The sequence below is a fragment of the Hemitrygon akajei genome, chromosome 9, assembly GCF_048418815.1.
Source record: "Hemitrygon akajei chromosome 9, sHemAka1.3, whole genome shotgun sequence".
NCBI classification, from domain to species: Eukaryota; Metazoa; Chordata; class Chondrichthyes; order Myliobatiformes; family Dasyatidae; genus Hemitrygon; species Hemitrygon akajei.
Window position 1 is genome coordinate 61,403,279 of NC_133132.1, and position 27,534 is coordinate 61,430,812.

Here is a 27,534-nt window from a genome sequence, read left to right on the forward strand (position 1 = left end):
AAAGAAATGTGCAGGTCAGGCAGCATTTATGAAGAGCAGTAAACACTTGACTCTGGTGAAGCCCTGATGTCTGATGAAAGGTTTCGGCCTGAATATTGACTGTTCATTTCCCTCCATGGATGCTGCCTGACCTGCTGAGTTTCTCCAGATGCTCAGCAAAGCCATTTGGGCATTTCTTCCCTACAATTTATACCCACAGCAGCCCTGGTCTCACTTTCTCATAGGTAGTAATCCTGTTCTATTCATCCCTTCCTACCTTCTCTGTAACTTAATATTACCTTGTGTTCTCTCTGTTCGAGTTTTGATGAAGGCCTTTGCCCTAATCTTAGGGATAAGAGGAGCTTAAGGTCCTCCAGAAACAAAGGAACATTCACTCAGCCCACACAGGACTCGGCTAAAGCAATGGGGTAACTTATCCAGAGATTTTATTGCAGAATTTGAAATTAGTTAATAAATGAAATCTGCAGTAGGTTTGAATTCCATGTGCGTAAGTTCAAATTCCACATGGCAACTGGAGAATTTAAATTCCAGTAATTACACAGCTAGGGGATTTTAAAATGGCCAGACTCAGAAACAGCAGCAACTAAATTATCGGATTGTCATTTTCACCCATGTGGTTCAGTACTGTCCTTCAGGGAAGGAAAGAAGCCATCCTGACCTAGTCCACAAAATATGCCTCCACACCTGCCAATATGGTTGACTTTTTCCTGCTCCCTTAACCACTTCAGGGATATTTATGGATGAGAAACGCTGCCTACAACTTGTGAATCAGTTAGGAAGATATGGCAGGATATTCTCAGGAACACAAGAGAATAGGAACAGCCCCTCAAAACTGCCTTGCCATTCAATATGACAATGACTGATCTGCCCAAGATACTTTATCTGTGCCAGTTCCTCACCTCTCCTCAATCTCCTATTCTTTCAAAAGATTATCTACCTATACTTTTTTAACACCCTCTATAATCCAGTCTCCACAACCCTCCAGAGATTCTCATCGCTATGTGAGAAGAAAGTCCTACATACCTCAGTATTAAATGACCTGCCCTTAGTCAGGAACTTCTCAAAGAGAAGTCTCAGCTATACTGTCATTGTGCCCTGGTCAAGTGGAACAGCTGCATCCGCACTGAGACAATGGAAGAGACGGAGCACAAGGGAATTGCTGTTAGTCCTCAGCTGGTCCACCAGTGTTGGATTGGTGCTGCAGTCAGAAGCTGGACACTCATCTGGGTGGTTACCATAGCAGCAACACTCAGCAAGCTTTTCATGAATGTTTCCTTTCAAGATCATGTCAGTGTCCATTATCAGATTTTATATTTTTATTTCATAAGCTATAGGAGTAAAATTAGACCATCCGGTCCACTGAGTCAGCTACACCATTCCATCATGGCTGTTTTTCTAATCTTAACCCCATTATCCTGTCTTCTCCCCGTTGCTAGGGAATATTCTGGAGTTATATGCCCATTTGTCATGATGAATAAAGATTTCTCTATCACCAGTTTCAGTGTCTCTCCGGTGACTGATCGCAGTCACAACACATGATGCTATGTTCCTGTGGTGCTGCTGCAAGTGCGGTTTTCACTGTACCTGTGCGTACATGTACTTCTGCAATTGACAATAAAGGCCACTTTGAATTTGAACCTCAATCCCTTTACCAGTCAAGAGCCTATCAATCTCTGCCTTAAATACACCCAAATGACTTGGTCTCCATAGCCCACTGTAACAATGAATTCCATATATTCACCACCTCTTGACTAAAGAAATTCTTCCTCATCTCAGTTCTGAAGCGACATCAGACCCTAGACTCTCCTACTAATGGAAACATGCTCTCCATATCCACTCTATCCAGGACTTCCAGTGTCAGAATAGTTTCAATAAGATCCCCCTTGTCCTGAATTCCAACAAGTACATGCCCAGAGCCATCAAATGCTCCTCATGCAAGAAAACCTTTCCTTCCTGGAATCATTCGCGTGAATCAATTCCGGACCCCGTCCTGGGCCAGCACATCCTTCCTCAGATAATGGGCCCAAATTTGCTCTCAGTATTCCAACTGCAGTCTGGCCAATGCCTATGCAGCTAAGCAGTATATCTTTAATATATCCAGTCCTCTTGAAGCAAAGAGAAACACTACATTTGCCTTCTTTACTACCGACTCAGACTGAGTTAACCGTGAGGGAATCCAGACCAAGAACACCCAAATCCCAATTAAACTACTGATACTCCAGCCTGTCTGAATAAGTGGGGCTTGAGTTTACTAACTAATCTGTCAACATGCCCTGCTCCTTTCACAGGTTTATGGATTAGACATACCTGGGTCCCTCTTCTGCACAGATGTAGGACTGTGTTATTTAGTCTGTAGAATCACTCATTCCTAAGCTAAAATGTACCTCTTCACAGTTCCCTGCAGTAAAACCCATGATTCTGGGAGGATAGAGTGTCTAGGACTGCATGTGTATGCTTGCTAGTCAGATAAAATAAACAGATGCAATAATAAAAACCCTGGCAAATGCCTTTGAAGAAATGCCAGAATAAGCACTTGCCTTCCCCAATCTATCAAACAAACAATTCAGATGCTGGGAATCTGTTTCAGAAAATGCTGGAAATGCAATTTTTTTAAAAATTTATTTGATGCGAGTAAGGCAAGCATTGATTACCCATCCACAGACAGCAGCCAAGGTCAAGATCAAACCTGAGCTTCTGCAGCTGGGAGGCAGCATCGCTACCACTCTGCCACATTCTGGGCTTCACTCTCCTTATGTTACGTTCAGTTCTGGTCCATAACACTTGAATGATCTATCTGCAGAAGGCACAAAGGCTGCTATTGCTTTTAGCCTTTCACTTTTAAATATTTTCCATCCTTTTTAAAGTCTGTTAATCATCTCTTTGCAATTCAATGGTGGTGGTGAATCACAGCAGTCCTTCTGGTGAAGGTGTTTCTACAGTGCTGTTGGGGAAGGGGTTCCAGAATTTGGTCCCAATAAAGATGAGGGAATGGCAATGAATTCCCAAGTCAAGATAGTGTGGGACTTGGAGGGGAACCTGCAGGTGGTGGTGTTACCTTGCCTCTATTTCCTTGTCCTGCCTGAGAGAGAATGCAGGCTTGGGAGGTGCTAGAATAGCCTGGGTGAGTAATTGTAGTTCATCGTGCAGATGGATCAGACTGCGCACACTGTACACCAGATGTGTGGGAGTGAATGGTTAGGGAGGTGATCCTCTCTGATGCTATCAAAACTGGCCTTTTTCCAATTTAGAATCTCAACCCAGGGTCCAGACCTATCCTTCTCCATAATTGACTTCAAACTAATGGCATTATGATCATCAGATCCAAAGTGTTCTCTTATAGAATCTTCTGTTGCCTGCCCTGTCTCATTCCCTAATATGAGATCCAGTAACATGTCTCTGTGTCTGGCCCATTCCCTGTGGACCTTTCCTATCCTCAGCAGAGAGCCGTCATAATTCTCCTCTTCCAGTATGAGGCATTTAGTGGTTCAGCCTGCCAATTGGTAAACAATTTCCTGCCACAAACAGCTTGTATTGGTAGTATGTATGAATGAGTTATATGATTTAGCACAATACAAATCCAGAACTGTTAACCCCATCACCTGGACATGACTGTGATGCAAGACACCAAGCTGTTGTTTGGTAAGGTACTTTACCGATTTGTCTTGCATGCCCTGCACACAGACCCATTCATTACAACAGTGCATTGAGGTTATACAAGGGAAACTATAACACAGCGCCACAGTAGCATTGTGGTTTACACAACACTATTACAGCTCAGGGGTGTTGGATTTCAGAGTTCAATTCCAGTACCCTCTGTAAAGAGCCTCTGTACTTCTTTCCCATGGAATGTGTGGGTTTTCCCAGGGTGCTCCAGTTTCCTGCCACAGTTCAAAGACAAGTCAGCTAGGTAAATTTGTCAGAGTAAATTGTCCCGTGATTAAGTCAGGGTTAAATCGGGTTGTCAGGGGTTTGCAGGGGCAGTGCAGTTCGAAGGCCAGAAGGGCCTATTCTGCACTGTAGATATCCCTAAAATAAAATTAATAATAGAACGTGGCATTAAGTCTTACAGTTGCAGAGACAGTGCAGTGCAAGCAGACAATAAGGTGCAAGGCAGATTGGGAGGTCAAGAGTCCATCTTATCGTACTAGGAGTTAAATGATATTTGGTGCACATAAAGTGACACTTGCTCTTGAAGTAATGGTCTTTGTTTGCACGTCCACCACAATGCTTTGAGAAAGCATATGTAGATGAATAAACTCTTCTCTGGCTTCCAGCCAGGTACAGGTTTCGACTATAACCAACGTTTCAATAACAAACTCTGCCATCTTCTTCAGAGATGATGCCTGGGCATGTCTAGTCCAACTTAGAATCTCAACCCACCAAACTAAACATGTCCAGGCATCATCCCTGAAAAAGATGGCAGAGTTTGTCGTCAAAACATCAGTTATAATCGATACCTGTACCTGGCTGGAAGCCCGAAAAGAGTTTATTCATCATGTACACCGGGAAAGCACTAGATCCTTTTTCAGCATGCACAGATGTTAAAAAGATATATGCTCTCTAGCTTTTATTAACCTTCTATTGCCATTTTGTTTCCAATTTTACCTTGTCCCACAGTCTCTATCTCTATCTGCATTCCCTTGGCTCCTCTCCATTCAAACTCAGTCATGAGTGCAATTTCCTCTCCTCTGTTGCCTTCCTCATGCAACAATGAGTAAACGTTTGATTTGGAAGAAGGCAATATAGTGTTACAAGCACTCTAAGCAAAATGGACACTTACCATACAATTATGGGAACTTGCTTACACTAGTTTTGATGAGTCACTTGTTCAATATTAGCTTTCTTCAAAACACTTTCATCCTTTTCTAAAAATACCAATGCAAAACAATTTTTCAATTTGTTTACCATTTCCTTTTTTTGCACATACTGTATCACTGTTCACAATTTTTAAGGAATCTGTTTAAACCTTATCTGATTGTAAATAGTTATGCATTGATTTCACTATCCCTTTCCACTGTTCATTTCATCAACTGTCGTATCTGCTGCCTATGCCAGGATTTGTTCCAGTTACTACATCTTTGTTTAGCTATTTTAGGTTGCTTTTATCAACCACTTTTTATTGGCAAGTTCATGCTTCCTACGTGTATCAACTGGTTTCCATTGCAATTTTGTACATAGTTGAATTGATCTTCCATTGCTTCATCTATTACTGGAGAGAGTGCAGGGAAGTTTGATCAGGATGTTACCTGGGTCAAGTGTACTGCGTTCAAAGTTCAAAGTACGTCTATTATCAAGGTATGTACTTATTATATAACCTTGAGATTTATCTCCTCACAGACAGCCAGAAAACAAAGAAACCCAAAAGAACTCATTAGGAAAAGACCATCAAACACCCAATATGCAAAGACAGGAAAAAAAAACAGATCGCACAAATAAAAGCAAGCAAATGGGGTTCAGAACTGAAGTTCATGAAAGAAATTCTGTCCACAGACCCTCAGCTCAGCACAGAGCTGAGTAAATATCACAGAGCAGCGAGCTGAACCGGCCCATCTCTCACCTCAGGCCCCAACATCCTGACCTTTGCAATCTGGCCTGGTGCTTAAAACATTGTCCAAAACATTGGTTTCTGTTGCTTCAATATGCTCTGGGGCCTGGACCCCACTACCTCAATTCGGCCTGTATCAACCTTCCCAATTTATCTCAGTGCTTAAATTGTCATCCAAACATTGGGTTCTGTTGCTTCGATATGCTCAGGGGCCTGGACCCCACTACCTCAATTCGGCCTGTATCAACCTTCCCAATTTATCCCAGTGCTTAAATTGTCATCCAAACATTGGGTTCTGTTGCTTCGATATGCTCAGGGCCTGGACCCCGCCGCCTGGAATCAGCCTGTACCTGATCTTTCCAACTTGGACTGGCACTTTAATCAATCGAACCTCAGGTCTTTCCTGCTGCCTTGCCTCGCCTCACCTCAGTTCTGCTGCATTGAATCGCCTCCAAGTCCAAAAGGAAGTTACAGGCTATTGTTCACGGTGATGGTTTGCCAGAAAAGGGAAAAGCAAACAACAGAATGCAGAATATGGTGTTCCGATGACAGAGAAGGTGCAGTGTTGATGGACAAATAAGGTGCAGGGGCATAGACAGGATATATAGTGGAAAACTTTTCCTATTGACAAAGTTGTCAAAATCTATAGGGAATAAGTTTACTGTGGGAGGTATGAGATCCAGAGAGAATCCAAAGGATTTTTTCTCACTCAAACGGTAGTTGTAATCTAAAATACATTACTTGAGTGGGTGGTGGAGATACAGACTTCCACAGCTTGGAGTATTGTCTGCAGTTCTGGTTGCTGTGCTATAGAAAGGATGTGATGAAGCTAGAAGGGGTGCAGAAAGGATGATGTTGCCAGGAATGGAGGGTTTGAATAATGAGGAGAGGCTGGATAAACTGAGACTGTTTTTCCCTGCAATGAAGGAGGATGAGCGGTGACCTCTCATAAAATCATGAGGCGCATAAATAAAGTAAATGGTCATAGTCTTATTCAGGGTAGAGGAGATTGGTTTAAATTGAGAGGGTTAAAATTTAAATGAGAGCTGAAGGGCAGGTTTTTCACACAGAGGCTGCCATATGCAACACACTGCCAGAGAAAGCTGGAGAGGCAAGCTCGATTACAACGTTTAAGTAACATTCAGGAGGACACATGGGTAGAAAAGGTTCGGAGTGATATCAGCCAAATGTTGGCAAATGGGATTACTTTGGTCGGCATGGACCAGTGGAGACAATGAGCCTGCTTTCAAATTATAAAACTCTATATATAAATCAATTAAAAACATTTAAGGAGTATCTGGACAAGCATTTAAGTCACTAAGGCATGAAAGGCTGTGGACCAGTGAAATTGGGAGTAAAAGTATACTTGATGATCAGCATGGACACAAAGGGCCAAATGGCCAGTTTCTGTCCTGATTGGCTCTGGTACTAACTGGTATCACAAGTCCTGCTTATGCAACCTCTGAAAAGTATTGATAATGGCTGGGGTTGTCCATCTTGTAAGGACACTGTCCCAGAAGAAGGCAATGGCAAGCCACTTCTGTAGAAGCATCTGCCCCGGCAGATGGAAAACCATGTTCATCCACATCAAACAGCGTAGTGCTTGATGATGATGATTAATTGATAATAGATTTATTATTGTGCTATGTACAGAGGTACAGAGAAAAACTTCGGCTTGCATGATATTTATACAAATATGTACACGTGGTAGCGTTAAAGGAAAATCAAATAACAGAATGCAGAATATGGTCTTATGGTTACAGAGAAAGTGCAGTGCAGGCAGACAAATCAGCTGCAAGGAGGTAGATTGAAAGATCGAGAGTTTATCTTTATCATAGAAGAAGTCCATTCAAAAGTCGTACACAGTCAATAGAAGCTCTTCTTGAGCCTGGTGGTGAGCCTTTTCAGGCCTCTGTACTTCCTGCCTGACGGTTGGGGAAGGACTGGCCGGGCAGCATCTGTGGAGAGAAAAAGTTAGTGTTGCAGATTGAATTGCTTTCTTTGTACTTGGTGATCTGCCATTACAAGTTTTACATTCCAATGCTGGAGCTGGGGAATTTAAATTCAATCTTTCCTTTCAAACTTCCTTTTTTCTCAGGAGATACGTGTTGCTCACATTTATTACCCCTCCATGAGGATTTATAAAAGATTTCTCTTTCTTGCTGCTTTGATTTACTCCTATCTTCATCTACAAGCCTGCAGATGAGGCCACTGTAATGTTATAAATCTGAAATAATGATGCGTCAGAGTACAAGAAGGAGGAAGAGAGCCTGGTGCCAAGCACGGCAACAACAATCTTTCCTCAAAGTCAGCAATACAAAAGGGCTGGTCATTGGCTTCCGAAAGGTGCGTGCGGGAGCGTTACACATGTTTCTGTTTACATCAACAGTGCCAAGGTTCAGATGGCTGAGAGCTTCAAGTTACTGGTAGTGAACACCACCGATAGCCCCATCCTAGTCTAGTCACATAGACACCATGGCCAACAAGTTACAATAGTGCCTCTACTTCCTTAGGAGACTAAGGGAGATTGGCACGTCTCCATTGACCTTCACCAATTCGCAGAGATGCACCACAGAAAACAGTCTATTCGGATGCATTACAGCTTGGTATGGCAACTGTTCTTCCTAGACTGCAAGAAATGGACACAGCACAACACATCACAAAAACCAACCTCCCATCCATGGACTCTGTCTACACTTGTCACCCCCTCAGTAAAGCAGCTAACACAATCGAAAAGCCCACCCAGCCCTGGAGATTCTCTCTTCTTCCTCCCCCCTCCCCACCCCATTGGGGAAGAAGATACAAAAGCCCGAAAGCACATAGCACCAAGCTTCTATCTAATTATTGAAAAATAAGGTGGATTTGACCTCACAGTCTACCTCAATATGGCCTTGCACTGCACTTTCTCTGTAACAGCAACACTTTATTCGACATTCTGTACTACTCTCCCTTCTACTACTCTGAAGTACCGATGTGATGAAATAACATGCAAAACAAAGCTTCTCACTGAACCTCGGCACATATGACAATAATAAACCAATGACCAATTTGATGACTTCACTATTATGCTAGGCCTAACTGAGAAGAGGAAATAAATTTTTATCTGTCTATCTCTTGATGCCAAAATGTCTGGGTCTCTTTCAATAGCCACCAAGATATGGCTGCCTGGCTGGCGATAACAAGAAAATCCCCACAGGATGTGAGGCACGAGCAGATTCCAGACAAAGAGTACAATTCTGGCACGTAGCAAGCCATTTACTAAAAGAAGGTGGGAGCTTACAGAAGCCACAGCTTCAGACATTGATTGAGGATTGGAAAAAGTACCCTTAGGTTATTCCCAAAAGTGAGTATCAGAGCCAGGTGCCAGGTCTTTCTGAGACGTGATTTCCCTGATTTTGCAACACTTTTCAGAATTTCCTGAGCTTTTTAAGCAAGGTCAGTCATTGGAGTCAAGTTCTATTGAACAAAATACCGTACCCCTTCACAGAAGGAAATGTGCCAGAATTCATTCTACAGCCGGTTATATGAAATACAGTCTCTTATGAAGCAGGTACCAATCCCTTTAAAGTTGCATGAAAAACTCCAATAATCCACTATCTGCTGTCTGCTATTCAATAACTCTGAAGTTCTGATGGCTCTGACGGAGTTGACAGAGATGCAAAAGTAGTAGTAGGCTAACATTCTGATTGTTAATGAATTAGCATCTGAATTATTCCCCACCATGGGGACGAAATGTGGGCCTTTTTGATTATCTATTCCTTCACTGGATGTGTGTGTTGTAAGCATTGTCTATCCCAGTTGCTCTTGAATGGTCAGAAGTGATCACGTCCTTGGAGCACTGAGGTCCTTCTAGTAAAGGTGCACCCTTGGTGATGTTGAGGAGGGAGTTCCAGCATTTAGACCTAGTGATGGTGAAAGAACCGTGATAGCTTTCAAAAATAAGGTGGTGCGCAATTTGGAGGGGAATCTGCAGGTGGTGGTGTCCCCCTGCATTTTTCCTTGGGGGTAGAGGTGGTGGGTTTGGGAGGTGCTGTCAGAGTGTATGTTATAGGTGGTGCACACTGTGGGTTGGTGAGATGTTGATGGAATGAGTGAATGTTAGGGTAGTGGATGGTGAATACATTGTACAACACCCTGTACAATTATAATAAAGCTTCTCTATTTACAACGTCCCAAAATCTAATTCAAAGCCGAGTTCACTATCACATGCACAAGTACACGTGTAAGGACAGACGCAGTGAAAAACATACCTGCAGCAGCGTCACAAACCCATATAAGCAGCATTCACAAGAAAAACATAAATTAGTTTTCTCAGGAAAGAACACAATTAGAAAAAAATGTCCATTTTAGTGCAAAGTGATCATAGTGTTGCTGAACTCTAATGATTAGAGTTGTGCCAGTTGGTTCAAGGACCTTCTTGCATTCAAGGCCAAAAAGATACTTGTCTTTGTAATTAGTTACTTACCTATATGCTAACGATTTGTAACTCACTGCTTCTTAAACTGTGCATCTAAAATACAGAATAGGTATTACAGCTAGATTAAATCAGCAAGCAAAGTGAAGCCCACTTGAGTGATCATACCAGACAGAGAGCAAGAACTTCCTTTTCACCAATAAAATCACATTGGATATCTTCAGTTTTGGCCAGGCGGAGAGGCAGACTTCATATCAGATGTGAGTGTTGCCGAAGGCTGTGGAGACAATGGAAGTATACAGGGGGGCTGGAACCATAGAGAAAAGCATAATCAACTCATAATTGCACCACCAACCTATTCGATCTCGTTCTACCTCAGAAATTCTCATTCACCCATTTTATCTTACTTCACCTTTAGCCTTTCAATCCTTCTCACCATCTTCTCTACAACTTACTGTTACAATGTACTCCTATGTCATGAAGAGGTTGCGTTCCTAGAAAACCGTATCTATCAGAATTTTTCATATTACAAACTTTTATTCCATTTGATCTCCTGTTCTACATACAGACACATTCCTACAGGAAATTTTTCTTTCAACAGAATTGCCCCCATGGATGTGTGATTGATAGGCAAACTGGTTAAATTAACTAGATGATTAATAAATTAACCTTGTGCAAGTATCAAAGTGATGGTCTTGTTTCCTCCCAAAGCAAATCCCTGAAGTGGCACACTATGAACTGGCACCCTGTTCAGTTCAAACTAGTTCAGTTCCAATACATCTTGTGTTTGTTTTCAAAAAGAGCAATTTTTTATTTAGTACCTCAAACATTTTGGAAGTGATTTGTGAATTCAAGAGTGAATTTCTGAGATCCTAATGGCCATAACATTACAACGTTTTAAACTTCTTTTTCCCAGTTCTGATGAAGGGTCTCTGAGCTAAAACATGAACTATATTTCTCTCTTCAGATGCTGTCTGACCTGCAGAGTTTCTAGCACAAGGAAAAAATAGTGGCAGAGTGCAGTTCCCAACATAACATAAGAATTAGGAGCAGGAGTAGGCCATCTGGCCTGTCAAATCTGCTCCACCATTCAATAAGATCATAGCTGATCTGGCCATGGACTCATCTCCACTACCTGTCTTTTCCCCATAATCCTTAATTCCCCTCCCTTGTCTATCCAACCTTGTCTTAAATATATTTATTGAGGTAGCCTCCACTACTTTATTGGGCAGAGAATTCCACAGATTCACCACTCTCTGGGAAAAGCAATTCGTCCTTATCTCCATCCTAAATCTACTCCCCCGAATCTTGAGGCTATGTCTACAAGTTCTAGTCTCACCTGCCAGTGGAAACAACTTCCCTGCCTCTATATTATCTATCCCTTTCATAATTTTATGTTTCTATAAGATCTCCTCTCATTCTTCTGAATTCCAGCGAGTTCAGTACCAGGCGACTCAATCTCGCCTCGTAGTCTAAACCCCTCATCTCTAGAATCAACCTGGTGAACCTCCTCTGCACTGCCTCCAAAGCCAGTATATCCTTCTCAAGTAAGGAGACCAGAACTGCATGCAGGAACTCCAGGTGTGTCCTTACCAGTACCCTATCCAGTTGCAGCATAACCTCCCTGCTCTTAAATTCAACCACTAGCAATGAAGGCCAACATTCCATTTGCCATCCCAAGGGAATTAATCATTAAGTACTGTATTCCCATTCAGAATTACTGTAGCTGAAATGTGTAGTCGCAGATATTGAAGTAGTAACATTGTTTCAAGTTATTTAAAGAAACTATGATTTTATAAAGTCGGCACACTTGGGACTACGGACCAGCCAGGGAGTGAGAACAGCCATTGAAAGCTAAGGGAAGCCTTCATTGTCTCAGAGAAGGTGGCTACCAGGCTGCAGACAAATTGAAACACAGGAGCCTCCCTGCTGTCTTCCCAGCCAAAGTACAGTTCTGGAAATTAAAATTGAAGACCTCAGAGCAAGTAGCAGAGGCACATCAGGGACTGCTGTGTACTTCACTTCATGGGCTCATAGCTCACCCCCAGCACCTAGACACAGCGTGTTAGCTCAGGGGCTCCACCTTCCAACACACATGGATCAAACAGCAGTGGCAGGTAAAGGCAGAGATGGTGGTGCTTGCTTCATGATTAACTCACTGTGGTGTTTTTGTCTCAGTCCTGCTCTCCTGACTTGGAACATCAGGTAGGCAAGTGTTATTATTCTCTCGGTTGAGAGAGTTCTCACTCCGCCATCTTCCTGGTGCAGTGTACTTTCCAGCCCTGGCCAAGGTCCCTGAAGGAGCTGAGCATCGTGATCAGCAAACACAAGACAGCACATGCTGATCCTTCCCGATCATTCCAGAGCAGCTTGAAGAAGTCTCCAACATGCCACCTGTGTACAAAAAGATCACGGTTGCACCACAAAGAAGAATGCTTACCGTGGCATCCCATGTCACACTTTGGTAAGTGCGACCACCCAGCACTGAGGCAGAAATTGTGACTGCAGCACCAGTGGTACAGTCAAGAGAGGCGGAGTAGTGCTTACAGAACCGCTCTGAATCAGTGGATTGAACCACATTCATCTTCAGATCTCAATGGACATGCCATATTCATCACCAACTTCATCAAGACCTGTGTGGAACAGTGTGTGCCTTCAAGAACATACCAGACTAACAGACCAAACCAAAATCTGTGAATGAGGCAGGGGATTCACGGTCTGCTAAGGGCTAGATCAGTGGTGTTCAAGACTGGCAATCCAGAATCATACAAGAAGTCCAGCTATGACCCATGGAAGTCCATCGTAAGAGATAAAAAGCAATTCTGTGTAAAGTTAGAAATAAAATTGGATGCACAACAACTGCGACAGTTTGCATGCCACTACGTCCTATAAGGTGAAATCCAACAGCATAAATGGCTGTGATGCTTCACTCCTGTTCCATTGGGGTGGGGGGAAGTCTTATTCTGACTGTCCAAAGTCATTTTGCCATGGTTGATTAGTTTAGAAACTGCAGCTGCTTTTCCCATTGGTTAGCTGCCTGGTGTCCAGTTTTGAATATCCTGGGTATATAGAGAGCATGTGTGTGAGATTCTCTCTCTCTCTCTCTTCCTTTGTTTAAGGCAAGCAGTGCACATGACCATTTGGAAGGTATGCTGTGTGCATTTTTAGCAAAGTATGTTTGTTGAATAAACAGTTTTGTAGTTTCTGTAACCTGGAAAACGTGAAAGTTTGGTTGAATTTTTACTGTTTGTAAATAAATGATTAATATACCATACTTATTTGTAGTCAGTGCTTTCTGACTCACTTGCCAGGCCTGCAAATCTTATTAAACATTACATTTTGGCACAGCGAACGAGCAGAGTCCAGCTTTTTAAGCAGAGATGCATATCTTCAGAAGTTTATTTTAAAGAGTGGACCCTCTGTTTGAGAGATGCGGAGTCCCAGGGTGGACAGGTAACAGTGCAGGCTTCAGAAGTCTCGCTAGCCTACTGATGGATTATGGAATGCTGGTAGTTTGGTCAGACCAGTTAGATTTTCCCGGGGTTGAAATGGGATGCCGCACTGTTTCCATACTGACAGCGTTGGGTTTTCCCAGGAGAAAGAATAGCCGGCTGGATGCTTTCTGGCTGTTTGCGGCAATTGTAAGACATCAGCATAAAACTATTGCCAGTCTGAAAAATCAATTGCACATTCTCAGTCAGTGCTGTATTGTTCTGTTGACGGCACAGGGTAGGGCTCAAAGTTGGGGGATAAGAATACAGAGATAGCTTGTCTGCTAATTAAGCTACAGCACCTAGCCACTGCACGCCTAGGTGATTGGCAGCCTGACCCTGTTGTTTGACCCATGAAGCGGCGGGGCAATGATCCTACTGTAGGGCTGGGGAATGCAGATGTCTGGCAGGATGATGAAAATGAGGGAGAGAGGTTAGCATGATTTATCTCTCGAAATGATCACCCTCTCCCTTCTGTACCCAAAACAGTATGGGCTAGGCCAGCGATCACGCATTCCCACACCTGCCATCAGACTGTTCTTCCTCTCAGGAGGGGGAGGGGGAAGAGGATGTGTGGGGATAGTACAATGGGCATCTTTAGGACAACAGAGATCAAAGAAATCTCTGCTTAGCGAAGTTAGGAGATAGGTACAGACAGAAGTCTGAGGACTCTTTGGCTGTGTGGTTATTGAGGAAATGGGATGAGGGGGTTACAGGTGTGAGCCTAAGAGAGAGGTGGGTGCCTTAGGGAGCCTATCGTCCCAGCACACAGTCAATAATGCCTTGAGAATACTGCTTGCTTTCTCTGAGCAGAATGCATCACTATGGGTTCAAGCAATGGCTCTTAGGTATCCCACTCTTACTGAATGGAATTTAAAACCCCAAATGGAATGGAGTACAGTAGAGGAGGGTACCAAAGTTCTACGTCAGTGGACTCTTATCACAGAATTATATCACGATAGTGGTAGCCCACCAGAGGATATTGAATTAACTTCTGGAATGATAGGACACATGGTTATGGAAGCAGTTTTTCCAATAAAAGAGGTTGTGATGTCTTTAATCTCACCAGCTGCTGGTCATCGTGTAAGTACAGCGATTCAATTATTACAAGGTTTAGAGTATGTAGAAAAGGGTGTACACAGCCTGGTATGGAAGTCGTATATGGAGTGTGGGATCCCACATATCCCGTAAAAAAAAGTTTTTAGCGTTGCTTAAAACTGGGCTCCCAGAGGAGCAGGCAAAGGGGTCCCCACTCATCACCTTCTATGCAACGTGGAGGAAGTACTGTCAGGAGAAGCAAGAGAGGGAGCCTGCTGGGGTCCAGCTCATTAGCTAATACACTCCGGGGTGGGGCTGGTGGCCTTTTGGGGCGCAGAGAGGCTGATCGACTACTGTGGTACAATGGAAGGAGACTATTGGGTTTACAGTACTGGGTATTGTACTTTTGTGCTTTATATGTAACTTAGGGAGTTTGCAAGAGTCTGTGGATTGGATCATTGCATTTGCAATTTTTGAGGGGTGGTGTGTCCTGTGGGGGCATTGCTTACTCTGAATGTTGAAAGTCGTTTTGTCATGGTTGGTTAGTTTAGAAACTGCAGCTGCTTTTCCCATTGGTTAGTTGCCTGGTGACCAGTTTCAAATATCCTGGGTATATGGAGAGCACATGTGGGAGGTGTGTTTTTTTTCTTTTTTCTTTTTTCTCTCTCTCTCTCTCTCTCTCTCTCTCTCTCTCTCTCTCTCTCTCTCTCTCTCTCTCTCTCTCTCTCTCTCTCTCTCTCTCTCTCTCTCTCTCTCTCTCTCTCTCTCTCCCTCTCCTCCCTCCCTCCCTCCCTCCCTCCCTCCCTCCCTCTCTCTCTCTCTCTCTGTTAAGGCAAGAGGTGCACATGACCTTTGGGAAGGTATGCTCCAAGCATGCTTTAAGCTAAGTGAGTTTGTTGAATGAATGCTTGTTGAATATTCAGCTTTATAGCTTCTGCAACTTGAGGAACATCAATGTTTGGTCGAATTTTTACCGTGTGTAAATAAATGATTAATATACTTACTCACAGTCGTGTTTTCTGTCTCACTAGCAGGACCCACGAAACTTATTCATCATTACAATTCCACAATGGTCTCCATACTTTTTATGAAGTAAAAAGCGACGAAACAGAGGAGGAGATATAATATCGGAAATCAACGGGTTGTTGTTATGTCTTCCGCTGGCTGTGACAATGGGGGACACCTCCCTCTCCCTGGCCAGGGAGAGAGAGAACCTGTGAGTTGCCGAATGCCAGATGAATTGCGATAGTCTCTGGGGTAACTGCAAGGTCTGTGACTTTGCTATCGCTTAGCTCATGCTTGTGCTCAGTAGCAGATGCGCTTTTTGATTTGCCAGCAGGGGGAAGGGGGGGTTATTGCTCGCTGCCGCTTACACGCAGGAGGGGGCAGCTGGGGGGAGCTTTGTGGTTCTCACGTTTAACCGTCGTTCATTCTTTGGGGCAATTCTCTGTTTTCGTGGATGTTTTGCGAAGGAAAAGCATTTCAGGATGAATATTGTATACATTTCTCTGACATTAAATTGAACCTTTTAACCTTTGAATACACAGCATCTAGTGACCCTATAATCTTTGTCTTGGGTGTCACTGTCAGGAGGGTGAACTTCAAAGGGCCGCTGATGGTGTTCCTGGTAGGGTATTGAAGGCCTGTGCTGATCATTTGCTTGGCGTGTTTAAACACATCTTCTACCTCTCACTGCTGCAGTCACCTGCTTCAAAAAGGCATCGATCATACCAGTGACCAAGAGGAGCAGGGTGAGCTGCCTGCTGGGCTGGTGCCCAGTATCACTCTGTGATGAAGTGCTTTGAGAGTTGGTCATGGCTAGAATTCACTCCTGCCTAAGAAAGGAGCTGGACCCATGGCAATTTTCCTACTTCCACTACAGGTCTACAGAGGATGCAATATCACTGGCTCTCCACTTAGCTTTGGAGCACCTGGACAACAGGAATACACATGTCAGAGTGCTACTTGTTGAATACAGCTTGACATTTAATACCAACAACCACTCAGTACTAATCAACAAACTCCAAAACCTAGCCATCTGTACCTTCTTCTGCCACTGGATCCTGACTTCCTCATTGATAGCCCACAGTCAGTTGGATCGGAGGTGATATCTCCTCCTCGCCGACAATCAGCCCAGGCACTCATCAAGGAATTGTGCTTAGCCCACTGCTCTAATCCTTCCACGCTCATGACTGCCTGACAAGGTACAGCTCAAACTCCATCCATAAATTCACTGATTGCACCAGAGCTGTTTGCAGAATCAGCAAGACCAAGGAATTGTGCTTAGCCCACTGCTCTAATCCTTCCACGCTCATGACTGCCTGGCAAGGTACAGCTCAAACTCCATCCATAAATTCACTGATTGCACCAGAGCTGTTTGCAGAATCAGCAAGACCAAGGAATTGGTTGTGAAGGGGAGGTCAGCAGAAGACACACCAGTCCTCGTCGAGGGATCAGCAGTGGAAAGGGTGAGCAGTTTCAAACTCCTGGGCATCAACAGCTCAGGGGATCCATCCTGGGCCCAGTGTATTGATGTTGGCATGCCAGCAGCTATACTCTATTAGGAGCTTGAGGAGACTTGGTATATCATCGTAGACTCCAGCAAATTTCTACAAATGTATGGTGGGGAGCATTGAGACTGGTTGCATCACTGTCTGCTTTAGAGGCTCCAATGCACAGGATCGAAAGAGGCTCGAGAAGGTTGTAGACTTGGCCAGCTCGATCATGGGCACAAGCCTCCCAGCATTGAGGACATCTAACAGTGGTCGTCGAGGGGGCTGCATCCATTATTAAGGAACCTCACCGCCTAGGAAATACCCTCTTTGTACTCAGATCACTGACGAGGTACAGGAGCCTGAAGACCCACACTTAACATTTCAGGAACAGCTTCCTTCCCTCTGCCATCAGATTTCTGAATGGTCCGCAGGCTCATGAAAACATCACTATTTTGCTCTTTTTGCATTATTTATCTATTTTTTATGTTTTATTGTAATTTATAATAACTTTTTATGTATTGCATTGTACTCCTGCCGCAGAACTACAAATTTCACCATATACGTCAGCGATAATAAACCTGATTCTGATTCTGTTACTCCGCTTTTCTTTCGGCTTTCCAGTATTTTCACCTTCTTCTGCTCACCCTTTGGAGAAGGACTGGTGTCCTTTGGAGGGTAAATGTATTTGTTGAGGAAAATGTAATCTACATTTAGAGAAGAATGAAAGAATCTACTCTCTGCCTTGGTACTAATCCAACAGAAACATCAGGAAACACCTGGTTTCTCTTCCTTTAATTTCTCATAACTTTTATTGTTAGATTTCCCATCATGTTATAAATGTCTCTTGTGGTATTGGTCCAGTAAAAGTAATGAACTGTGGTCAGGTCAGGGCTTCCCAATCTACAATCATATTAGCAAGTTCCAGAAACCGGCTTCCAGCTTCTTCCACACACGGAGGGTCAATAGGATTTTGAAAATAGAGGTTAAAAAGGAAGACATTGGAAATCTGAAATTAAAGCAGTAAATTCTGGGGAAAAAATCTGAAATGGACAGTTAACATTCCAGGTCAAAACCTCTCATTTGGACTGAAAGAACAGGGCATAAAGGGATACGGGGAGAAGCCAGGAGACTGGGACTGAGAGGGAAAATGGATCAGCCATGATGAAATAGCAGAGCAGGCACGATGGGCCAAAATGGCCTAATTCTGCTCCTATATTTTATGGTCTTATAGTCTTGATAGAGGGGAGAGAGCTAGCAGAAACAGGTGAGAGGAAGGGGCATTACAAGAACTGGCAAGGGAAGTCAAATTGAGTTTATTGTCATGTGCATCAGTATGGTGATGCAGCACCTCCTGTAGATGTTGTCAGTGGCAGAGAGGGCTGGCCTGTCATGGCCTAAGTTGTGTCCATACATTCTGCAGCCTCTTGGGTGTTGGAATTGCCATACCAGGCCATGATACAAACGGTCAGGATACTTTCTACAGTGTGTTCTTATGTCTAGCATCCCACTTCTACCAGCCACCCCCACTGACCTTTCTGCCTGTGACCTCCTGCAATGTTACAATGAGGACCAAAGTTTCTTCTTCTGTCCAGGCATGTTGAAGTTGGCTGCACTCAATGTCAAAGTCTTCAGTTTTAGGTGTCTCACTACCTCTTTCCAGCTGCATCACAATTTGTCTGTCATCTATCTGTGATTCTGGCTCACTTTCATTCTCATAAAACAACACAATCAAAACTAGCATAATCTGTTTGTAACCACAACTTTAACCTACTTGGTCTCTCTCTATCAGAGGTATACCTCCATTGTCCTACCTATTCCTCTCCACCATCTATGCAAATGAAACTAACTACAGTTCTAAGAAACGTCTTTGTACTGAAACATTAACACCTTTTCTCTTTCCATAAATGCTGCCTAGACTCTGAATCAAATCAGATTTATTATTGTTGACTTGCATATGTTGTCAAACTTGTTGCTTTCCTGGAACAGTACAGTGCAAAGGCATAAAATCACTTCAAGTAAATAGTTCAAGGAAAGGGATAATGAGTTAGTGTTCATGGGCTCATGGAGCATTCAGAAATCCGAAGGAAAGCTGTTTCTTAAATCATTGAGGGTGGATCTTCAGGTTAGTAATGAGAAGAGGGCATGTCCCAGATGGTGGGTGTCCTTAGTGATGGATGCAGTCTAATCAGTTTTTGAAGCATTTTCCATTTTTATTTCAGATTTCTAGAGTTATTTTTATATTTTAACCTTAATGAATACATTAGGACTCAGAAAACAAAAAAAAATAACAAGCTATGGTTTATTTACAAAGGTCCTGCGTTGAAATATGGAGACGTCCAGCTTCTGGGAGTGATTCCCTTGGTTGTTTGGATCCAGCAGAATGACACATGAGTTCATCCAATCAAATCTAGTGCATCCAAAAAATGAAAACACGCCACCAACTTTTACTGCTATCTAACCGGGGTTATACGAGGGGTGATTGATGGGTTTGTGGCCTAAGGTAGAAGGAGTCAATTTTAGAAAACCTAGCACATTTACTTTTCAACATAGTCCCCTCCTACATTTACACACTTAGTCCAGAAAGTTTGAACTTAATAACTCATCTCCTTCTACCTTAGGCCACAAACTTATCATTCACCCCTGAAGAGTTATTAACTGATGAGTTAGTAACTTCAAACTTTCTGCATGATCACTCAAAGAGTTGAACCGCATGTGTATGTAAAGAGAGTTATATAACTCATCTCCTCCTACCTTAGACTACAAAATTATCAATCACCCCTGCTGTGGACACTTTCTGGAGGTCCAAGATCCGTATGCTTCACAACCGCTGGACTAAGTATGTAAATGTAGGAGGGCACTATGTTGAAAATTCAATATGCTAGGTTTTCTAAAATTGACTCCTTCTACCTTAGGCCACAAACATATCAATCACCCCTCGTATGTGGGTTTATTCCAGTCATTCCAAAAACTAATTTACTTTTATAATTAACCAGCAAACACTAGGTTCACTTAATGCCAAAGGTTTGAAGATATTGATTTATCTTCTCACAGATGCTCTGACTTCCCAATTACTTTGCACAATCCTGTTCAACAGACTCATTCTCCTGAGGCACAGCACATCCTGTAGTTCAGTTGGCGGTGTTGTAGGCAGCGAGGGCTCTGACCATTGGCATGTTGTCCTAGCATCAGTTTGAAGCAGTTTGTTGCATCCTATATATTGGCCAAGTAAAGTCAAATTTATTGTCTTTGAACGATATACTTGTATACCGTCAAACGAGACAATGTTTCTCCAGACTAAGGTGTAAAGCACAGTAGTAGATATAACACCCAATAACTTAGGAAAGTCAGAATACAATCTACAAATGAATTAAGCCTAAATAAACAAAGTAAAGTGCATAAATTAAACCTTGTAAGGTACTAACTGTTGACACTTTGAAAGCAATGCGACAGGGAGTTCAGAAGCCTAACAGCCTAAGGAAAGAATTTGTTCCTCATCCTGACCGTTCTTGTCTTTGAGCATCGGAGTCTCCTGCCTGATGGTAGAAAGTTAAAGAGGATGCTGGGGGGAAGGGTGGGATCCTTGATAATACTAAGAGCCCTGTGTATGCAGCGTTCCTGGTAAATGTCCACAATGGATAGTAGGGAGACCCCTATGATCTTCTCGGCTGTTTTCACAGGTCAGAGGCTCTGCTGCTCCCATACCAGATGGAGATGCAACTTGCTCCTGTAAAACACTATTAAGATGGGGGTGGGGGATATGGAGGAGAACCTTGCTTGCCTCAATCTTCTTAGGAAGTGGAAGCGTTGTCGTGCCTTCTTGTTCAGGGAGGTGATATTGCAGGGCCAAGTGAGGTCATCCGTGATGTGAACTCCCAGGAACTTGGTGCGCTTAACTCTCTCTATGGAGGAGCCATGTATGCACAGAGTGTGTATATTTCTCATTGGAGCCAGATGGTTACTGATTTTATTAGCAATTTTGACAACACACTTTCCAGAATCACAAACGGTATCAAACATGTCAAGTTCCGTTTGCCTGCCATCATTTTGTTATAGGAATCTCAATGTTCGGACCGAATCATCAGTGAGCAATTTTTTAGTGTAATGTGAGTGTAATAGCACCTCTGACACTTTTATGAGTAAGGTTTGGTCACACTGAACTCAGTCTTGTTCTTCAAATTCTTTTAATGGGAGTCTGGCTAGAATGTACCTTATGCTGTTAAACGCAACAAGGCTATTCCAACATACTGTAAGATTGCCAAATAATCTTTCCTGGAGACAATTGAAAAAGCCAGCAGTATTTCATTCTCTCAATTTTTGATTGATCATTCAGCTGCTCCACAGGACTTCGGATGATAAAAGTTGACATGAAGTTACACAGACATGAATATTGGCATTGACCAACAATGGAAGTTCTATTAACCACCTATTTCATTAGGTACAGAATGTTTGTCAGCATTGGATTAGGAACTAACTCTTAGCTGTTGTTCGGACTAAACAAATTGTATAAATAAAGAGCTAAGCACACTATTTGCAATAATACATTCCATTGAATTGGTAAGAGTAGGTAGTTAGACTCATCCTCATTAGGAATGGACACTGCATGGTATTTCTGTGGCACAAAACTAATGTCATGTTATATCTATGCCTGAATGTTGTCTAGTTACTGTATATTATGTAGGTACAGACTACTCCATTTGTTGAGGAAGTGCAAATGGAATTGAATTGTGGAATCGAATATGGATGCACTACAGAAAACATCATGTCCAGGTGCATCATGGGTTAGTATGGCAACTGCTCTGCCCAAGACTGTAAGGAACCTCGGAGAGTTGTGGACACATCTCAACACTCTACTGAGAGACTTGGGGTCTAAGTCCATAGTTCCTTGAAAAGTGAAAAAGCACATAGCATTCTTGCTTTCATAGGTCAGCACATGGAATATAAGATCTGGGATGCTCCGTTATAATTTTTCTAACCACTTGCCACTTGTATGTAGTGCTGGAGATAGTGCAGACCAGGGTGTTGATGGGATTGGGGGCCTTTAATTATGGGGAGAGATTGTATAGGCTAGACTTGTTTGGAAGCTGAAGAGGAATACAAAATTATAGGAAGCATCGATAATTATAATCTTTTTCCCACTGTAAAGGCATCAATAACAAGAGGACATAGGTAAAAGGTGCTGGAAGGAGTTTCAAAGGGGATTTGAGGGGAAAGCTTTTTACCCTGAGAGTGGTTGATATCTGCAATTCATTGCCAGAGGAGGTGGTGGAATCAGCTATCATTACTATGCTTAACAGGCAATTCAATAGGGAGGACACGGACAGATGTGGTCCTAATGCAGGAAAATGGGATTAGTGTAAATGGGCATAAAGGTCTACTTTATCGATGCTTCCTATAATTCTGTATTAATCTTCAGCCACCAAACAAGTCTAGCCTATACAATCTCTCCCCATAACTAAAAGCCCCCAATCCCGTCAACACCCTGGTCTACACCACCTGCAGCACAGACATCCTTCCTCCAGTGCGGTGATCAGAACTACATACAAGCACCAAGCAGTTAGAAACGTTATAACAGGGCATCCCAGATCTTATATTCCAGGTGCTGACATGGTCATGGCAGGCCGGAGGTACAGTTACATGTACATGTATGTGCATGCACACACACACTTATGCATGTGCTCACTCACATACATTCACAGGTACACACATACACATGCTCACTATTACACATGTGAAAACATTGGCACAAACACATGCATATGAACAGTATCACACACAAACACATACACGCGCACAAATATTCACATGCATTTACATGGATGCAGTCACATAGACATGTATTGACACATGCACACTGGCAATAAATGCACATTCATGCAAATACATAATTCACACACAGATATGGACGTGCAGGCATGCCTGACATCACTCCTCTGGTCACACCAGCTTCTCCATTAGAATGGGAGCACTACCCTCATTGCTACTGCCAGGCTGAGCATATAGACAGTAAACTGTCCCACACCCACGTGTGCTCACGGTCATTCAGGCCAGTTCTCGCTGTGCTCACTAACTCTTCCCGTTTTCTCCTGCTGTTGGTATCTCGATGTCAGTGGCTGGCAGGCCTTGAACTCCAAACCTCAGAAACAGCACCAGTCTTTCTCGGCTGAGTCAAGTATGTGTTTGTCCTTGAGGTGAAAACTCTCATATTTACAATCTCTGTACCAATTTGTCTGAACAAGTACACTGGGACTCAGTAATAAACTGGCAGTTGGCTTATTATTGCTGCATGTACAGAGAAGTTCAGGACTTGAGAGACTGGGTTACTGGGGAAGGCTGGAACTTTATAGGAGAATGAGTGCTTTACCTTACAGAGGTGCATAAATTCAGGACGGGCATAGATAGAGTGAATAAGCACAGTCTTTTTCCCAGGGTTTGGAAATCAGGAACTAGAGACCATAGGTTTAAAGTGAGATATTACTTTAAAAGGAAACCTTTTTGCCCAGCGGGTGATTTATAAATGGAATGAACTGTCAGAGGAAATGGCACAATAATACTCTTTAAAAGGTAGTTGGATGGGTACATTAATAGGAGAGGTTTATAAGGATCTGAGTCAATTGCCAGCAAATGGGACTAGCTTAGATGGGAACCTTGTTAGTCATGGACTATTTGAGACAAAGGGCCTGTTTCTGTGCTCTGATTCCATGCAATAAAATACAGTGAAAAGCAGTGAATAAATATTGGCAAAGCAGTTTACTTTCATTTCTTGGAGAGACTGACTATGTACATCCAGTTATGGTGTAGGTTATCCAATCAAATACAGTCTGTGCACATCTGGACATTTTTTAGCCATTTATTGGCTAGGAACTGTTGCTAACATTTATTGTCCACCACTCATTTCATAATTGAAGGTCAGTTTCACAGATGGGATAGGAGTCAACTAGTGACCACACTAGGAGTGAGGACAGTGAGGATCTCCTTTCCTCATTCTTAGTGAGGCAGTTGGGTTTTTCCATGGCATCAGAGCAGTTCTAGCTTGTTTAATCTAGGTAAGTGCAAGGACTTGCAGTAAGTTCAGCCAGGACAGGACTTGCAGGGCCCTGAGCAGTGCTGTAGAACAGAGGGACAAGTACATGTTTTCCTGAAAGTGGCATCACAGGATGGTGAAGGAATCTTTCATCAGTCAGGGCCCTGAGCAGTGCTGTAGAACAGAGGGACAAGTACGTGTTTTCCTGAAAGTGGCATCACAGGATGGTGAAGGAATCTTTCATCAGTCAGGGCACTGAGTATGGGAGTTGGGAAGTTTTGTCAGAATTGTATAAGACACTGATGAGGCTACACCTGGAATATTGAGTACAATTTTGGACAATTTGTTATAAGATGTCATTAAACTGGGACTTCCAGTAAGATGGCGATTGTTTAGCTGCTCCGAACTTTTGTTCCGTTAATGTCGCTATCTTTGCACTAAATGTCTCCATTTTTTAAACCTTAGTTAGGAATATTTTTGGTATCTCTTACTTGCCTGTGAACATATCTAACTTACAATGTCTAGCAAAAGTTCTAAATCCGGGAGAAAGGAGGCTATCACTCCCTCGGACGAGACTTTGGTTGCGCTCGGAAAGCTCCGAGACGAAATTTTAAAGGAATTTAAAACCGCTTTCAAACAGTTGGAAGACAAACTGGATCGGATCAACGATAAAGTGGACAAGCATGCTGAACACTTATCTCGCATCGATTCAGCTTCTGAAGATTTAGAAAGTCGTGTTCGATACTTGGAGACTCTCTGTTCCAGCTTAGAGGAAAAATCTAACAAACTCCTTTCCAAAATGGTGGATCTCGAAAATCGCAGCAGACGCTGCAACCTCAGAATTCTTGGATTGCCAGAGGCGACCGAACAGGGATCAACCGTGAAGTTTTTCGCCAAGTTTCTCTGTGAGATATTCGGGAAAGATTTGCTTCCGAACCCGCCCAAGCTCGAACGGGCACACAGAGTTTACGTTCCCCCCGGAATTCTGGGCTCCCGTCCGCGACCAGTAATCTTGTGTTTCCATCAATACCAGGTAAAACATAGTCTGATTGTGGAGGCACGTCGCAGGGGGTCTCTGCCTTTCCAGGATACAACCATTCGCTTTGTGGAAGATTTTGCCCCCCAAACTTTAAAGATGCGCGCTGAGTTTAAAGGCGTAATGAAAGTGCTGTTTGATCGTGGTTTTAAACCCTCCCTTCGCAACCCTGCTGATCTACGAATCAAGCTTAATACTGGAAAGTACAAGTGGCTCAGGTCGGTGAAGGAAGCTGAAGCATTTGTGGCAAGTCTTCCGGCTATCCAGTCATCTTCGGAATTTGATCAGACCTCCTAAAATGGTGGATAAGTACTCCTCGTAGTAAAATTACTTTTTCTGGACTCAGACTTCACTTGAATCACTCAGACATTATTCATTGAAACTCTAAGGGCTGTTGACAATCTCTCCCGGGATTTGGTGTGTGTGTAATCTATTTTTACTCTTGTATAACTTTACCTACAGAGTTTTACAACTGACTCTAACTTGTTTTGGAGGTTCGAAGTCTTTAGTGAAGGCCTCCCTGTTTGTTGGTTCATAGTTTAATTGCTGATTTATTTTTCCCTTTTTTTATATTTATTTATTTTATCTTTTTTTCCTTTCTTCGCCCCTTTTTTCTAATCTCTGAATTTTTTTCTCTCCTCTCTGTAAATGGTTGATAAATACTCATCTTGAATTTATAATTTTCCCCTTCCTCTCCTTTTTTTTTAACTTTTTTTTCCTTTCTCTTACTTTATTCTATAATTTTTCGCGGGTAGGTTAGTTTTGGTTTTCTTCCGATTTTCTCTGTATTAAGTTTTATATTTCTGCAGAAAGTGTTCTAATCTGTAGTTATGTTTTCCAGTGCATAAACTAGTTACTATTTGCTATAGTATTTATACGGAACTGTTGTCAATGACACAGATCTGGAAGTTGTATTTGGGTTAATTTTTTTGGTAGAGCTAGCTACTTGTTTTGGTAGCTGTCTAGTTTTGGGTTGTGTGGATGGGGTGGATTTTCCAGTTCCAACATCACTCACTGTATTTATTGTTTCTCTTTATTGCTCAGGACACGTATATGTTTTGATTTTACGAATCTATGTTTACATCTCTGCTCCCAGACTGCTAGTGTACTGCTTGACTTTTTATATGCCTGCTGCCTTTTATGCATTAGTAATTGATAATGGTTAGTGCACTTAAATTCGTGAGCTGGAATGTAAAGGGATTGAATCACCCTGTTAAAAGGAGGAAGGTATTCTTGCATATCAAACAACTCAAAGCTGACATTGCTTTCCTTCAAGAAACTCATATTCATTGTTTTGATAACTCCCGGCTTCTGTCAAAGTGGGCGGGTCAGTATTTTCATTCATCCTTTGCCGCTAAAGCTAGGGGAGTCTCCATTCTTATTAACTCAAATATTCCTTTTGAACTCCATAATAAAATATCTGATACAAATGGCCGTTTTATTATTGTTTCTGGTAAACTATATAACACTAAAGTTGCACTAGCAAACCTGTATGGTCCCAACTTTGATGATGTTAACTTTTTTGAACGGTTTTTTTCCTCACTACCAGACTTAAACTCATACTCTCTTATACTGGGTGGTGACTTCAACTGTTGGTTGGATCCTAAACTGGATCGATCGTCCTCTGTTACCAGATCACCTACTAAACCTGCCTTAGCTATCCAATCATTTCTCTCTAATTTTGGTATCTCTGATATATGGCGTTTCCTCCATCATACGGAGAGAGATTATTCTTTTTTCTCACATGTTCACCATACCTTCACTAGAATTGACTATTTCTTACTCGATAACCAACTTATCCCATTTGCCCACTCTTGTGACTATCAGAGTATACTGATTTCTGACCATGCCCCAATTACCCTCCCTCTGAACTTTCCTGGTCTCCCTCAGAGGAATAAACACTGATGGTTTGATTCAACTTTATTATCGGATGATGATTTTGTAAAATTTATTAACAATCAGATAACCTTTTATTTTAACACTAATACATCACCTGAAGTGCCATCCCAGATTGTCTGGGATGCCATGAAAGCATATCTGAGGAGTCAAATAATCTCTTACACAGCAAATCTCAACAGAAGATCCCGTGCAGATCGATCAGACCTCATTAACCAGATTAAAGATCTGGATCAAATATATGCCCAAACTAAGAATCCTGAATTATACAAGAAGCGCATTGAACTCCAAACTAAATTTAACCTTCTGTCCACTCAACCTATCGAATGCCAACTTCTCAAAAGCAAGAGTCTCTTTTACATTCATGGGGATAAGTCTGGTAAATTCCTAGCCAATCAGCTGAGGCGCTCCAAAGCCAAACAACATATTACAAAGATCCGGAAGGAGAACGGAAACTTTACATCGGATCATTTAGAAATTAATGACGCATTTAAAAATTTTTATTCTCGGCTTTATTCCTCTGAATCTCTGAATGACAATATCTCTGTTGATCAATTTTTACAGAATCTGAATATCCCCTCACTCTCATCTGATTTCA

The 27,534-nt window shown here is 42.5% G+C and overlaps 1 long non-coding RNA gene across 1 annotated transcript in view; it reads right to left on the reverse strand.

Moving 5' to 3' along the window:
• Nucleotides 1-7,206: 7,206 nt before the first annotated feature.
• LOC140733163 (uncharacterized) overlaps nt 7,207-27,534 on the reverse strand; it is a 174,529-nt gene continuing 154,201 nt past the window's right edge. Inside the window, exon 4 of the long non-coding RNA XR_012100236.1 lies at nt 7,207-7,503. This is a non-coding gene — a long non-coding RNA (uncharacterized lncRNA). The remainder of the gene's footprint in view (nt 7,504-27,534) is intronic.